The 17654-nt window shown below is 36.8% G+C and overlaps 1 protein-coding gene across 1 annotated transcript in view; it reads left to right on the top strand.

Moving 5' to 3' along the window:
• Cpeb1 (cytoplasmic polyadenylation element binding protein 1) overlaps nucleotides 1-17654 on the top strand; it is a 99649-nt gene that overhangs the window by 8714 nt on the left and 73281 nt on the right. The window contains exon 2 of the mRNA XM_028754840.1: nucleotides 10885-11059. The gene's annotated coding sequence lies outside the window, so the exon portion shown is untranslated. The remainder of the gene's footprint in view (nucleotides 1-10884; nucleotides 11060-17654) is intronic.

The following is a 17654-nucleotide window of genomic DNA, read 5'->3' as shown; positions in this document are numbered from 1 at the left end:
GAAAGGAAGGTGACTTTTAGGGAACTAGTACAATATTACTAAAATTTTAATGCAAACGTGTACCATCATAAGACAAAGGAATACACAGTATAAACAAGTACATCTGACTATAAAAGAGAGTGCATAAAAATAGTCAACATAGAAGACAGCTCAGCAGGTAGAAAGCCCTTGACATTAAGCGAGATGACCTGAGTTTGATCCCTGATACCACACAGTAGAGGAAGAATCACCTCCCAAGAGTTGTCCTCTGACCCTTGCACATGTGCCCACACAAACACACATGGGGTGAGGGTGAGAGAGGGAAGATTTAGTGTGATATTTTAAAAGATCAGTTAAAGAGATTTTAGTGAAAACTATTAAAGTCTGAATGAGAAGACAATGATGATAATGACAACAAATGACCATTGCTGGTTGGATATGCCCAAGACCATGCTCAGGTAGGATGATTCACTAGCAGGATCAAACTACTGGTCAAACAGTAGTTGTATCAATAGCTAAGATTTATTATAGTCAAAAGATACAGAGATGGACCGAAGAGATGGATCAGTGGTTAAGAGCACAGTTTACTCTTCCAAAGGATCAGGTTTGATTCCCAGCACCCACATTTCAGCTCATAGCTGTCTGTAACTCCAGTTCCAGAGGACCCAACACCTCCATACAGGCAAAAACATAAAATAAAAAGAAATTATTTTTAAGAAAATACAGAGAAGACAGAGAACAGCTGTAATACCTACTGTTTTAATTCTTTGCTATATGTCCATAAGTTATGATTAACTACATCTGTTAACATGCAGACATTTCATACTGTTAGTATATACCTGTAATTATAGCTACTTGGGAGATTGAGGTAGGCTAGTCGGGATACTTTAGACTCCTTCACAACAATTTATAAAAAGGATGGTTATGTAGCTTATTAGTAGACCACTTTCAAGTCACAAGGCTTTAGGTTTTATCTCAGTACTAGAATAATAATGAAAAAAAAACCCAGGCCTTCTGGGTGTGGGGGTGTAATGCCTTTAAACCTATCATTCAGAAGGCAAAAGCAGATTGATCTTTGAGTTCTAGGCTAGCCTGGTCTACATAGCAGGCCAGTTAATGCCACATAGTGGAGCTCTTTCTCAAAACAAAAATAATTTAAAAATTAAATAAGAAAGCCAGACCCCAGAGAACAAGACTGCCTGTTATATGACTCCGTTTATAAGAAGTCCAAAAATACAAAACCAGACTAAGATATAGTTTAGTTGATAGAGTACTTGCCTATTAGCATAAAGTACCTTAAGTTTGATTCCTAGCACCACACAACATGGAGCGTAGTAGTAATCCTGTAATCTCAGCATTTGGGAGGTATAGGCAGGAAAATCAGAATTTCAAAGTTGTCTTTGGCTATATAGCCAGTTTGAAACCAGTTTGGGATACCTGAGACCCTGACTAAAAAAAAATCACAAGTAAAAACTGAACAAGCCAATTTGGTAACAACAACAATGAACTACAGGCCATTGAGAAACCTTGTCTCAACAAACAACATAGATACCTGAACAGGAAGTTTGACTCCTACTTCCACATGTACAGATGTACAGGCATGCAAACACATTTCTGAACAGTAAGCCTTTGGAGATGGGCTGAAACGAAAACAATGAGAAAGAACACAGAAAAACCTATAATGTAGATGTGTTTTTATTTTGGTGTGGTACTTATACAAATATGTCAATATTTATTAAGCCATAAGCTTATTTTTCATGTCTTTTACTGGGTATGTGCTATCTTTGAACTAAAAGGAAAATAAGTTGGTCACTAAGATGGAGGGGTGTTTTTGTTAATGTTATGGTAAGGCACTTTGAGTTTATGACAGAAATTCTCAGTGCTAGATACGCAGACTACTGCAGGTCTCCAAAGTCAAGTATTTCATAATTCTGACGTACCATGGACTTTTCTTTTTCCTTCCTTTTAAGACAGAATCACATAGCTCAAGCTGTTTGAAATTTTCTGTGTAGCCTAGGTTGACTTCAAACTTACAACCCTCCTACCTCAGTCTTCCAAGTGATGACATTATATTCATATTCTCCACACTTGGCCCATCAGTTGCTTTTAAACTACGTTGGTGTTTGCCCTGATAATGCAGAAGTGGCAGGGGTAAATACAGTCAATTTGCACCTTAGCAGTGCCATTAAATTTTAGCATCCATCATTGAATTATTTATACAACACCCCACAATCAAGCCAATTTCAAATGTCCTTGAAGCAATAAAAAAAATCAAGCTAACTAATTCTTGAGTGTGTCCTGTGACAAGTAGGAAGCTAATGGAGAACATTATTGCTTCATATCCAACTAGAGTGGTTTGTAAGTATTTCTGTGATTTTATTTCAAGAAAAAGACATCCCTTACCTAGAAGAACATTGATAAACTATGATTGTTCAACTTGGGGTTATTTGTTAGATTTACTTAAAACAGACAGAATGTGTCAGTCTCTTCATTAAAAACGATTGATAGTATGTGTTTGTTACCATTGATAAAATATGAGCACAGGAGAAATTAGAATTTTAGAAAACATTTATTTGACACTATACATAAAATACTTAAGACTCCTGATGAGAGCTGTGGTGCTGTCAAGAAGTGTGTCAACATTTACAATATCTGAAGAATGTCACATGGCTGACATAGGTGTTATAAAGTCAGATGTAGGTTAAAAAAAGTCCATCCAAAATGTGAGTTGGACTTAAGAATTTTAATTTAACAGCATCTGAAAGACACATTCATATACTTTCAGTATATGAAACTCAGTATCTCAAGAAGTTAATGCTTAAAAGAAAAAAGAAGTTAATACTTATAAGGTTTGATGTATCAAAAGGTAATGATCAAAATTAATCTGAAAATATCTCCTTTCTAGGAATTAATTGAAACTAGATATTTTTGATATAATACAAAGCAATACATGTCATCAGATTATATAGAAGCAGATAAAATGTTGTCATCTTCTATTAAGTTAACTCAGAAAGTTGGGATAATGTCTGGAAAGATGGCAGTTAAGACCATTTGTTGCTCTTGCAGAGAATTCAGGTTTGATTATCAGCCCCTACATGGTGGCTAACAACTCTAAGTCCAGTTCCAGGAGTACTTTACAATGTTAACTAAAAAAGAAAAAAATTTCCCCCAATTTATCATAGTTTAATTACTTCAGCAATGGTATAGAAAAGTTTTAATGAGAACATACTAGTAGATAGAATATGTCTACATCAAAGCTCCTAAGATCCATCCTTAGGAATGTTAGAGGTGTAAAGAATTCTGAGAGTGAAATGTTTGAGAACTGTAGTCCCATAATGTTTTCTTATTTGTATTTTTCAAAGGTCTATTGATAGGAACATACACACAGAAAGAAAATATCCTGAAGGGTTCAAGAGTTGCCCATTGGGTTTGTAGAGCACAATGAACTAAGCAAAGAACATTCTTCCTGTGGTGGTTTGAATAAGAATGGCCCCCATATGCTCATGTATAAGAATGCTTAGGTACCAGGGAGTGGCACTGTTTGAGAAGGATTAGGAGGTGTGGCTTTATTGGCGGAAGTGTGTCATTGGTTCAAAAGCCCATGCCAGGCACAGTCTTTCTCTGCTTGAGCACCAGACTGTAACATCAGCTACCACTCCAGCACCGTAGTGATAATATATTAAACCTCTGAAACTGTAAGCAAGCCCCCAAGTAAATACTTTTTTTTTTTAAAGAGTTGCTTTGGTCATGATGTCTCTTCACAGCAATAGAATAGCAACTAAGGCATTCTATAGCACGGTGGGAAGGAGAGTGGCATCTGATGCTTAACTTCAAGGATTAAAGGTATAAGCAAGGGTGTGGGAGTTAGAAGTGATAGGTTTCTGTACAGAGAAGCTAGAGGAAGACTAGAGGAGTGTGGGGCTAAGGTACAGTCTGAAAGTTGAAGAGAGTTGATCCTGTTCACAGAAAAGATGAACATATAGCAGGAATAGTAACTGTCAAGAGGTCTCAAGGGTATAAGGAAAGATGGATGTCAAAACTGTTCTTTGATAGAACTCATTTCTTTGGTAATAGAGGAAAAGATAGTAGTAAGAGTTATGTCAGAATGAGTAGAACCTAGATACCGGTCGTCTAGGACCTTCAGTATCTTTTGACAACAATGATTTTTGAGACTGTCATTATCATGAATGAAAAGGTATGCTTAGCTAAATTGAAAATATTGGTTGAAGTTAACAGAACTCTGGGATTGAAATTGAGGTCCCAAACTTCAGATTCCTTTTCCCTTCTTTCTACATCAGGTAGTTTGAGAAACACTGGAGAGGAGATAGACGGGAGTTTGGGAAACAACTCTGCCATAACTCTGGAACCTTGGAGTTCTGTTTGAGGAACTCTGTGGTCAAAACTTAAAACCCAAATTCTGAGTAGTCTTTGAGTTTTGACAGAAGAAAATTAGTGAGTAAATACCCTATTTTTTTTTTATTCTTTTTTGGTTTTTCGAGAGGGTTTCTCTGTGTAGCCCTGGCTGTCCTGGAACTCACTCTGTAGACCAGGCTGGCCTCGAACTCAGAAATCCGCCTGCTTCTGCCTCCCAAGTGCTGGGATTAAAGGTGTGCACCACCACCACCCGGCGTAAATACCCTATTTTTAAAGCATAAGAAACTATTGCTGCTTATGCAGGTACTATTAAATTGCCCAACGTATCTATGACAGAAGTGTAATACGGTTCTAGCTATCATATGGTATATGTATTGAGAGCTTGAAAATATAACAGATCTTGTGGCTGAAGAAGTGGCTCAGTGGTTAAGAGCACTGACTGCTCTTCCAGAAGTTCTGAGTTCAATTGCCAGCAAGTACATGGTGGCTCACAACCATCTGCAATGGAGTATGATGCCCTCTTCTGGTGTGTCTGAAGACAGCGACATTGGATGGATGGATGGATGGATGGATGGATAGATAAAAAATAGAAAATATAGAAGATCTTAATGATGTTGGGCACTGCTGCAGAGGTATAGATATAGGCTGTGAACAGCCTTACAGTTTATCAAATTGTAGAGTTAGTGATGCCTACAGCAAATAGTGACTAATATTTGTGGGAAAAAGCTATAGCTACAGTGGTCATGTGCTGTCAACTATTTTTGAGCAATTTTTAGTATTAAATATTCCCATTCTGGGCCTAGGGAAATGGCTCAGAAGTTACTCTGCTTCTGTAGAGGGACCAAGTTCAGCTTCCAGGTCACAACTCCTGGTAACTCCAGTTCTGGTGGATCTGAAAACTCCTGGCCTCCATGAGCGGCAGCATTCGTGTACATATATATCCACATAAACACATGCACAAACGTAATCTAAAACTGAAAACCTTTAAATGTATTTTCATAAGTGTATTCTGAATACTGTCCTGTTTCCTTCTCAGACTGACAATAAAATTAAGACTTGGTGATCAGGGTGTGTGTGTGTGTGTGTGTGTGTGTGTGTGTGTGTGTGTGTGTAGCTCACAAACATTGAAGGAATGAATTGGAGATAAATACTGGTTCATCATAAAGTAGACAAAATAGGCAGTGGATTGAGGAGGATTAAGTTCAAAGAGCCTTGCACACACAACAATGAGGAGAAAGAGCCATTGTAGAAATGGTGAAAGGTCATGAAAGAAGGAGAGCAGTCATCAGTCTCCTGAGATGGTTAAGATTCTTTCTCTTTCTTATGAGGTAACCTGTATTCCTGGTCAAATACACCCATTCTTGTTGGAACATGTCTCTCCTTGAATATACTGTGTTTTATATCCTCTGACACTTTGTTCTGCCTATTACACTTTTTTTTTAAAAAAAAATGTCTGCTTATTGAAGCTCATCATATTCAGTTTTCCCTAACTTAGAACTTTTCATTGTGAAACCAATTCTGAGACTGATTTATTACTTTCCTGAGCATTTTGTTTTCCTTTGTCTTCCACTGGCCTGACTGAATTTACTCATCCCATTAAATGAATTCTCCTGAGACGTGGACTGTTTTATCCATTCTGTGATCTCAATTTCTAATCAGCAGTTTTTTTAGTATTCATGAAATATTAGATTGAGCTTGTGAAATTTCTATTTTTTGGTTAAAATGATTAGTTATTACTAACTAAAATGGTTAGTATTACTAATTTTATATGTACCAAAATAAAATTTTATTTATTGTAATTTTTTCAGAAACTACATTAAAAAAAAAAAGACCTTGGCAGGATACCCTATTCTTTCCCTTTTCTTTCAATTTTATTTATTGCATTTTTTTTCAGAAACTACATTTTTTTTAAAAAGACCTTGGCAGGATACCCTTTTCTTTCCCTTTTCTTTCCCTCTCTTTCAGTTTCATACATATATGTGTATGAATAGTACAAAAACAATACACACACACACACACACACACACACACACATGGTATTAAGCATATTTTTCCACATACCCACCTACTCTACCTTTTCTCTCTGCATAATTCCCTTTGTTGTTGTTTTTTTCCTTTTTGAGACTGTTTTATCATGTAACAGGATGGCCTTGAACCAAGCCTTCCAGTTTCCTGATAGAGATTTAAAGCAAGCATAGAAATGTATCTAGGTTTGCATTATTTTGTAAGAAAAACATGTTCCTAATTTGTCATTCTTTTTTTTTAAAAGATTTATTTATTTATTGTATATGAATACACTGTAGCTGTCTTCACACACACCAGAAGAGGGCATCAGATCTCATTACAGATGGTTGTGAGCCACCATGTGGTTGCTGGGATTTGAACTCAGGACCTCTGGAAGAGCAGTCAGTGCTCTTAACCACTGAGCCATCTCTCCAGCCCTAATTTGTCATTCCTAAATGACTTTTTGTGTGGTTATTTATATAAGAGCTGCTTAAAATTGCAGTAAAAAGTATATTCAAAATCTTGAATATAAATGTTCAACTGTATATTTAGTATAAGTCTAAGGCAAATTGCCAAAGTACAGTACAGTATAATGTTCTTGGGAGGCATCTAAGTAGATTATTTTCTGTTATTTTAACAATATTTTTTAAAGGCTTGAATTACAAGGCCAATGATTTTTAACTAAAAAGAATCCAATTAAATGGAAAAAGTCTATTCTCAGGGAAAAAAAAAAGTATAAACACAGTTTTTTTAAAGAAGGCTTTCTAAATTCTAATCCATGAACTTTGGCTTTAAGATTCTCATCTGGTGGAATAAACTGTATCTTTCAGATAAACTTGAATTTACTTTTTCTTTCTTTCATTTTGACCAGGCTGGCCTCAGACTAACAGAGATATGCTTGCTTCTGCTTTCCAAGTGTGAGGATTAGAGGCATGCACCACTACACCTGGCCCAAACTTAAATTTCTTTGCTAGCTTTTTACAAGTTTGTAAGGGGATTAACAGTAACTCTCTTGAAGGCATCTCTAATGTAGGGAGTTGTGTTCTTGAGTACAAGCATATTGAATAAAAACTAGAGATGGTAGTACTGTAGTCATTTATGAGAATTGAGTGTCACTTAGCCAAGATTTTGACCTGAGGAATGGTTACCATATGTTCAGCCTAGAGCATATACTATCTGAAGCCAAGGCCATGGGTTTCCAATAAAGCAGTTCTAAATAGTTTTTTTTTTTTTACCACATAACATACACAATTTTATGATGTTTTTCTTTTTTTTTTTTTCTGAGGCAGGGCTTCACTGTGTAATAGCTCTAGATGTCCTGGAACACACATTGTAGACCAAGCTGGCCTTAAACTCACTTGCCTCTGTCTCTCAAGTGCTGGGATTAAAGGCATGTACCATCACTACTTGGCTATACTAAGTTTTTGATTCATATAAAAGCATAATTATTTTGTCCACAATAAAACTTAAGTTGAGGTAAAAACAAAAAAGTTTGTTGGTGATCTCATTTTATGGCAGAATACACCAAAACAATACAAGTTATTAGACAATAGAAGATTAACAAAGAAAAAATTTTGTTATGGTAAAATATTGGTCTGAATTCAGAACTACATGTTGCTAAAGTTGAAGACCTATGGTTCTCAACCTTCCTAATGCTGTAACCCTTCAATACAGTTCCTCATGTTGTGGTTAACCCCATCCATAAAATTATTTTGTTGCTATTTCATAACTATAATTTTGCTACTGTTATGAATCATAAGATAAATAATATACCAGATATTTGATATGTCGTCCCAAAGGGTCACAATCCACAGGTTGAGAACCACTGAGATAGACTATATGAAGTCAGTGCTACTATGGGAGTAGATAATTTTAATTCTGAAAATGAGAAATAATGAATTCTTTCAATTTGTATGTTTAAAAAATCAATCTGTTCTATGGTGGAGTAAAGTTTTAGGTAGTTGTATGATATCTTAAGTATTTTAATTAATCTTGTGAAATAAAATAATTAGGAAAGTGAAGGGCCTGGGATAATAAAATAGTTGCTTTAGCTTTTAAATATATTTTCTCATTTAATGAGCACATAAATCCTTTCTTCAAAGATCCTTGTAGTTGCTCTGACTCATGGCGTAATAATAGTAGTACTGATAACATTAATTTGCTCAGCACATAATTAGGTACCATGCACTGTGGTAAGCACTACATGTATATTAATTCAGAACCCCTACATGTCATAGTATTGTACCTTTATGTGTAGTGTACATGCAAGAAAAGTGGTAGGACTGTTCTCCATCTAACAGTGCTGGGTTACTTACCCCCAAGTGTGGTTATTCATGGCAAACATTGCTACTTACTGGTGAGTTAAACTATTTGAGGTGTAAATTGAACACTTTGCTTATCTTTATTCTAATTACACAGTTGCCTTAGATAAGATCTCTAATTTTGGTATAGAAGAGAAGGAGGGAGGCATGCCAGGTGACATTTGTCCAGTTCAAAGATACGATGCATCTTCCTAATGGTATTAGGAGTGAAGGCAAAGTGGCTGGATAGATTCTTAAATTAGCATTTTTCAGGCTATTTGAAACAATAAGCATTTTAGACCTCCCTAACGAAGAGTGAATTTCTCTCAGAAGGCTTCCCAAGTCTGCATGTGTCTAACTATTGTTATACTTTTCTCACTGGGCTCCATTTCTTCTGCAACTGCTGCCAGTCTATAGACTTAAAAGTATTTGATCATTTTCTTGTCTTTAGATGTGGCCAAGATCCTGAGATTTTATTTATAGCTCTTACATTATAATAAACAAAAAAATTAGGGTTTTCTTGTTTTGTATCGTTAAAGAGGGCTTTACATTTTTTGGTAACTTCGGATAATAAAGATACTGCTAAGTACTTAACCTGGTGAATGAGGCCTTTCCAGTCTCCTTTATTCTATACCTAACACTCTGCCATACTGGAACACTTTGATAATGCCTTTCTGCTTTCTGTGTTATTCTCTAGACACCCTCCTTTCTTCAGCTTCCAAATACATTCTCCATCCAAAGTCATGTAGATTAGAGGACAGAATATGTTTACAGCATGTTGTAGCTTGTATTACGATTATTTATGACATAATCAAATCTTAGTTCTTTGTCCTAACTTTCGAACTTTCTTGTGATTAAATCTTTCTCTCACTTTTAACCCTTAAGGTGTTGCTTGTAGATAGAGGACGATTAATTAATATTTATTAAGCAGTGAATGAGTGGAGTATATAGCCTTCCACGTACAAATTATAAATGCATCCCTTAATGAGGTTACAAAGTGAAGTTGAACATCATCTTTTATAACTTGCAGTTGTGAGAGGATCTTATAAGTGGTGTGAGTCAGCAGGGCTTGGCAAAACTGCAGAACTGAGTACTCTGATAGTCTTCAAAGGGTGCAGAGGATGTCTGTTTTCAAAAGCTTGAAGCTAAGGTAGGGTATGAATTTGTTCATTCAGTGCCATTCTGCAGTTTGTAAACTGTAAATGCATTTGGTCTTTCTCATGATCATCTGGATTTTAATAGGCTAGACAGAGTAACATCATACTGTTCTGTTTTGATGAATGAAGCTATAAGTTAGTTCTAGTTTTCCTTACTTGTTCTGATTCCCAAGTTATTTCAGAATGATTGCACTCCTTAAGCTGATTTTTCTTCTTAGAAAGTTAAGTCTGTGTGCTGGGTATGGAGTCTCATACTTGTAATCTCTTTACTTAGGAAGCTGAAGCAGAAGGATAACTTTGGGTATCTCCACTCTATCTCCCCTTGCCCCTTCAGGCTACATATGGAATTCTAGGCTAGTATTTCTCAAACAGCAGTTAAAGATCAGGGGATGGTGTAATTTCAGAGGGGAGGCAGGGAAATCAGGAGTTCAGAGTCATCCTATATAAGAACCTGTCTCAAAAGAAGAACAAAGAAAATTCAATCTGTCAGCCAGTGTGTTATTACTTAAAGCATGTGGCCCTGAATGTAGAACGTGAGGGAATTGAAATGTGAAGAATGATATCAGCTAGGTAGCTGCCTTGGTACTAATAAATGGTGATATTTAATCGTCTCTAGAGAACAGTAGAATAGTTACATGGAAAATGTACCAGAGGCATCACCACCGATAAAAATGCCTCTCTCTCCTTTTTGTGACTGACTTCTTTCATGTTTTCAAGGTTTATCCATAGTGTACCATGTCTCAGTACATTTCTTTGTCAGATAATACTCCATTGTGTTGATAGACTGAATATTTGAACTAAATCTCTCTGGTTCTGAAGTTCATCTATTGCTACCATGTCATGTAAATTATTATGTGTGTGCTGCTAGATTAGGAGGTTCTTGAGGAAATGTCTTTTTACTTTTGATAATACAGTGTTCTGAGTACTTTGTTCATAATAAACATTCATTTGGTGCATTGATATGTAGGCAGTAAACTGAAGTCTTTGTTACTTTTTCTAGTTCATGGTATTGTTGAAAATAGCATTCTATGTGAATTTAGAAAACCCAACCCTGTTTTCTTCATTTCTAGGAAGAAGAAGCAGGAAGGATAAAGGATTGCTGGGACAACCAAGAGGTTCCTGCACTCTCTACATGTAGCAATGCCAATATCTTTCGAAGGATAAATGCCATTTTGGATGATTCACTGGACTTCAGTAAAGTCTGCACAACACCTATAAATCGAGGAATTCATGATAAGTTGCCAGGTAATATGAGATTTGAAAATCGGAGGCACAGGGCTTATTCAGAACTTCGGCTAAGCAGTGCATGCTAGAGGGCTTATTGGGAGGCCTATGGAGAACACACTGAGTCTCTGGCAGTACTTGCCCATTTCATTGTTTGTATTATGGATTGGATCCCCTCATGTGTGGAGACTGCCTGTAATTATAGAATAATCTGTTTTGTGTGATGCACAGGAAGAGTTGAATTTAAAAAGACTGAAAGTAACAGTATTTGTGTGTCCAGCAGAGGGGCTGGGAGTGAAGTGCAGACATGTATTTCTAGCTCTTAGAAGATGGAGACAAGGAGAAATGTAAATGTGGGGACAGCCTGGGTTACATAGTCATTTCATGGTTAGCATAAGATAACTAGCAAGATCTTGTTCTAGAAATACAGAACATAACCACCAATTGTTAGTCAGGGTTCTAGCGCCAATACGACAGAAAAATATAATATAAATCATATTGTTGAAGATTTTTGGTAGCTCTTTACATTGTGGGGCTGGAGAGATGGCTCAGTTGTTAAGAGTACTTCTTTTTCTTGTAGTGGACCTGACTTTGGACCTGAGTTTGTTTCTCAGATGAGCATCAGGTGGCTCACAACACTGGTAAATGCAGTTCCAGGGAATTTGATACCCTATTGGTCCCCCAGGGCACTAGTCACATACATGGTACATATATTTAGGCACTCACATACACATATAAAAACAAGGCTGTTTTTAAAGTTAGGGTTGAAATACATTTAGTATTTAGTTCAACATATATAAAATACTGTCTTGTCAACATATTAGTATTAAAAATGTGCTAGTAAGCTGTATTTTGTCTTTGTCACTCTCTGCCTTATTTCTCTGAGTACAAGGTTTTTCACTGAAGCTGGAGCTCAGTTTCTTGGTGTCCCCACCCCCAGCTTTCTGCTAGACTGGTAGCTAGGGAAACCCAACAATTCTCCTGTTTCCACCCTTTCCTGGTACTGACATTATAGGCACATATGGCCACCTATAGGTTCTTATATGGGTGCTGTGGGTCTGAACTCAGGTTCTCATGCCTGTGTAGCAAGCCCCTTTTACCCACCAAACTATCTCCCAGCTCAGCTCTATCTTAGTACTAAGACTTGAGAATGAAGTAAATTTGTCATAATGGACTAGTTATATTTCAAATATTCAGTAACCACTTGTGACTTGGTAACAACTGTATTAGATGGTACAGTTTTTAAAACATGAGTACAGGTCAACAGGCATGTAATTTTCCCATATGTAGGAGACTACTGATCAGTAGGGAATGGGAAATCTCCTGAAGATAACTCTTGCCAGGACATTATGGATACCTTGACAGTGTTTCATAGTCTTCTGTGGCAGTTGCACAGAACTCCAACAGTTTTAAGAATGTTGATGTAATATTTTGCTTGGGTCATTTTAGAAGAAAGATTACATTTTTAATTTTTTAAAATGGGCTTTGAAAAATAGCAACAGATTTCCTAGAATGACTGGCAAGTACTGTTCTTTAGTTATAAAATCTGTGATTTAACTTTTTAAATTTAGTGTTGGAAATAATTCTCATGAAAATGTAGGGTCCATGAGCACTAAGTAGTAGCTAAACATTTGGAGGAAAAACTAAGAATAAAACTGAAGAGTCTGTGATGGCTCAGCAGTTAAGAGCACTTAATGCCTTTGCTGAATACTCAAGGTCTGACTTCCAGCACTCACATGGTGGTTCACAACAACCTGTAACACAGTTCCAGCAGCTTCCAAAGGCTTTCTCTGACTTCCATCAGCACTCCACACATGATGCATGTACTCAGTCATACACAAATGTACATAAAATAAAATTTTTTAAAAAAGAATAAAATTGAAGCTAGGTGTGGTGGTGACCACCTGTAATCTCAGCTCTTGGGAAGCTAGATACAGGTATTGTAGTGAGCCTGAGTTACTGAGTGAGGCCCTGTCTTAAATACAAAGACAAAAAAACTAAATTGGCCTGTGGTGTCTATAGAATTTATTTCTGATGAATTGCACAGGAAGATATGGGAGGTACTTTTGACAGTCTGGATGTTTGACTCTATCAACTTCCAAAAGTGCATACACATTTAAATTATGAGCTAACTAAGCTCTCCATTAGCTTACAGTGAATTAAAAATTCATGAAGGTTCTTTAGTTTTTAATACATGTTTTATTACTCTTTGAGAAAACTATGTGATTATAGTTTCTACTAAGACTTGGGATAAGAATATAGTTAATGGAAGAGTGTGTACTTAGCGTATACATGGCCTTGGGATTGATTCCTAGTTGAAAAGAATAAAAAAAAAATGACCATCACTAGTGGCTTAACCTCAGTGAGTTGCTTCAGTCAAGCATAACATTTTTTTTGGTTGATAATTTTTCAGTTGGTGCAGGTTGTTGAATTGTCTTTATATATATACTGTCTTGTTGAATGTTGGTTTCCAAGTCATAAAGGTAATATACATTTTGTTTCAAAAGATTTCTAAAGACAAAACAAAACATTCCGATAGCATTCCTCTGTTCATTGTAAATGGTGTTGTGGCATTTTCATACAAGTAAATGTTACATATTGGGCATATTTTCTTTCATTCTCTCCCCTTGCCTTTTCTTTCTCCCCATTAGTTCTTTTTATCCCCTTTGATAGTTTTGTTTCTAATTTATATCCTATATAGATACATGATTTGAATGCATCAGTACATAGTATAGGGTCTATAATATGAAATAAAATATTTATCTTGTTGAGACTAGATTAACTCACTTAATCTGTTGCATCAGGTTTTCTACAAACAACATAACTTCATTCTTTTATTTATTTATTTATTTTTTGGTTTTTCGAGACAGGGTTTCTCTGTGTTGCCCTGGTTGTCCTCGAACTCAGAAATCCACCTGCCTCTGCCTCCCAAGTGCTGGTATTAAAGGTGTGCGCCACCACTGCTAGAACTTCATTCTTTATGACTGAAAAAATTAAATTCTGTATGTTTGACAGTTTGTATATGCTTGGCCCAGGGAGTGGCACTATTAGGAGGTATAGCCTTGTTGGTGTAGGTATATAGCTTTGTTGGAGTAGGTATGTCACTGTGGGCTTGGGCTTTAATACCCTCATCCTAGCTTTCTGGAAGCCAGTCTTCTCCTAGCAGCCTTCAGAGGAGGATCTAAAACTCTTAGATCTCCCTGCATCATGTCTGCCTGGATACTGCCATGTTCCCATCTTGATGATAATGGACTGAACCTCTAAACCTGTAAGCCAGCTCCAATTAAATGTTGTCTTTATAAGAGTTGCCTTGGTCATGGTGTCTGTTCACAGCAGTAAAGCCCTAACTAAGGCAGTAAACCCACCTCATTGTCCATTTGTTAGACGCTGTTAGACGCCTGAGTTGGTTCTCCCAACTTGGCTGCTGTGGGCAATGTTACAATAATCATTGATGTGCAAGTTGACACAGAGGCCTTTGGGTAAATACCCAGGAGTAATACACCTGGGTCATGTGGTAAACGTGTGTGTGTGTGTGTGTGTGTGTATTTGTACACACCATGAAGTGCAGATATCCATGAATGCCAGAAGTGTTGGATCCTCTGGAGCTGAAGCTAATGATGTAGTTGGGAGGTGCCAGATGTGGGTGCTGGGAAACAAATGCTGGTCTTTACAGTAAAAGCAATACAAGCTTTTAACCCAAGAGGTGTCTTAGGGCCTTGTTTGTTTTATTTTCTTTCCTCTCTTCCTCCCTCTCTGCCTCTTGTCTTTTGGAGTAGGAGATGAGGTCTCAGATATATAGCCTTACTTTGACTGGCCTGGAATTTGCTATGTAGACCTCAAAATCAAGAGATCTGGCTACCTCTGCTTCCTGGGTGCTGGAGTTAAAGGTATGCACCCCCCCGCATCTCCTGTTTGTTTTTTTTTAGTGACTGTTACTGACTAGAGTAAGGTGGATTGTAAAGCTAGTTTAATTGCAATTACAGATAAGTAGTAACCACGAGTATTTTTTTTATGTTTGATAAATTTTGCTTCATTTTTTGAGAACTATCAGTTCATTAGCCCATTTAAAAATATCCTAAAGTTCTTCCCTCCATTCCCCTTCCCCAGATGTTAAAAAAAAAAAGTCTTGGAGTTAGCTGTCTGTCTTATGTGTAGCTAGCAAAGATTTTTCTCCCATTCTGTAGGCTGTTTCCTTGCTGTACAGAAAACCTTGTGATTTAATGGGATCCCAGTTGCCAATATTTTTGAGCAACTGACGTTTTTGCTCTTTGTGTATATCCTGTAGTATTTTCTCTGCTTTCCACTAGCAATTTCAGAGTTTTGGTTAATTTTTCAGGTCTTTGATCCATTTAGAATTGATTTTTATTCAAGGCAAGATACAGGGATCTAGTTCTATTCTTCTTTCTACATGTGTATTCAGTTTCCCAACATTATTTGTTGAAGAAGCTGTCTTTTTTTTCTGATGTATATTTTTGGTATCTGTTAAAAATCAGCTTGCTATAGTTCTGTGGGTTTATAGCTGGGTCCTCTTTTGTAGGACCATTGATCTACATGTCTGCTTTTGTACAATGTAATGCTGGTTTTGCTACCACAGCTCAGTAGTAAAACCTGAAATCAGGTATAATGTTACTTCAGGATTATTGTCATGCTCAGGATTGCTTTATATTTGTAGTCTTTTCTTCTTCCATATGAATTTAAAACCTGGAGGCTCTGCCAATTGGGCCAAGTCCATGAAAGCAGCAAAAAGTCACCAAAACACCACCAAAAGTTCTTTGGTGCATTTTTCTCTATAAAGTCACAACAAATGATGAACAACAACAAAAAAGACAAACTAGTACCACACAGCGATGTTAGTGAAGATGAGTGTCAGCAAAGCTCAATGATGACCAGCAAAAACTTGACAAGGCAAATCAACACCACACAACATCGTCCACTGTCTGTTGGGTTATATCTGTACCCTTTCCAAAGATCACGTGTGTTCTCAAGCATCCACTCTAGCAACACACCACATGCCCTTTTTTTTCAGGCCATTTCCAGACAAACACCACTTGTCTGTTCTCAGCAAAACATCCTCCCACATGTCTGCTTAAGCAAAAACATCCTAACAAGGAATAGTCTTTTGTTGCATAGTTGACAATTGGCTTGAATATTGTCTGGTTAGAAGTATTATGTTCTTGGGCAGGTGATGGCTCAGCAGCTAAGGAGTTTGCTGTCATGCCTGATGATATGAGTTTGACCTCCTGAGTCCACATGGTGGAAGAAACAGTTCCTGCAAGGTGTCTTCTGACCACCACCACATGTGCACCATGGCATATGTGCAACCCTCTGCCCTTTCTCCCCGCCCCCCAGACAATTTATAAAAAGAAACACCTGTTTTATGTAATGGTGGCTTGATTGTCACCTCTGAAAACTTTTTCTCACTTTCTGTCTCTCACATTTCTACCATCTGTGTAACTTCGGGATGGAGTTAGGGCCTTTGCTCTTTCTGTATGTGGCTATAGTCTAAAAATGGGGAAGATAAGAAGAGGAGCAGCTTTGAAAAAACATCCTCAGTCAGCCCATTTCAAAGTAAGTTTTACACAAAATAGAGGTATAGATTCTGACACAGGTGACCTGAAACAAATCCTGGCTTTGCTGCTTGTTTGCGTTGACTGTGGCCAGCTCTGAGATTAGGCCTGGGAGCAGTAACAGTACTCATTTATAGTAGTTTGTGAAACTTGATGTTGTGTATGTTGACATTTAGTTGTTTTGGCTGTTAAAACATTGGTGCTGTGAACATTGTTGTATATGAAGCCTGATAGACAAATTATCAAGGCTATATACTCTGGTGAAGAATATTTATGTGTGGGAATCTATTAAATCTAATGACACCAAAATTTCTCTAAAAGGGGTTGGACCAATTTTCATTCCCAGCAGAAGGGTATATTATCTATGCTTGCTGCTCGACATCCTTGTCTATTATTCTTTTTCAAATAGCTATTTTTATGGAATGTAATAATACCATATATGGATTCTTGTTTGCTTGCTCTTTGTTTTTGAGGCAAAGTCTCAAGTAGCCATTGCTCTACCTCAGCTTCTAAAGTTCTGGGATTATAGGCATGCACCACCAACAAAGCTACATATGGTTTTAATTTTGTATTTTTTTCTGATTGCTGCTTAGGTTGGACATCTTCAGATTTTTATTGGCCATTTGAAATCACTCTGTACCATGCTTGTACAATCCTTATGTGTTCTTACTGGGAAACTAAGTTGTGTAGGCATTCTAACAGATTCTGGAGGGAACTTGTTAGATGTATGCAGTTACTCTCCAGTTTTTGACTAATGTCTTAGTATTTATTTTAAGGTAATTTCAATTTATTGATCCTTAAAGTTAGCATTTTAACTTTATAGTTAAATTTTGTCCTTTTCAAGGACATAAATATTAGTGTGTTTATCTTTGAAAAACTTTGATCTCTCTTTTAATTAGTGATATTACTTAAATTTCTTAAGATTTAGTTTTATGTATATGTGTCTGTGATTATATGCCACATGTGAATGCATGCTCATAGAGACCAAAAGATGACCTCAGACCCCCTGGAACTGGAGTTAACATACAGCTATAAGCTGCCTGTATGAG

The sequence above is a fragment of the Grammomys surdaster genome, unplaced genomic scaffold (genome assembly GCF_004785775.1).
Source record: "Grammomys surdaster isolate TR1022 unplaced genomic scaffold, NIH_TR_1.0 126036, whole genome shotgun sequence".
Classification (NCBI taxonomy): Eukaryota; Metazoa; Chordata; class Mammalia; order Rodentia; family Muridae; genus Grammomys; species Grammomys surdaster.
The sequence above is the reverse complement of the archived record's forward strand: the minus strand, read 5'-3'. Positions and strand labels throughout refer to the sequence as shown.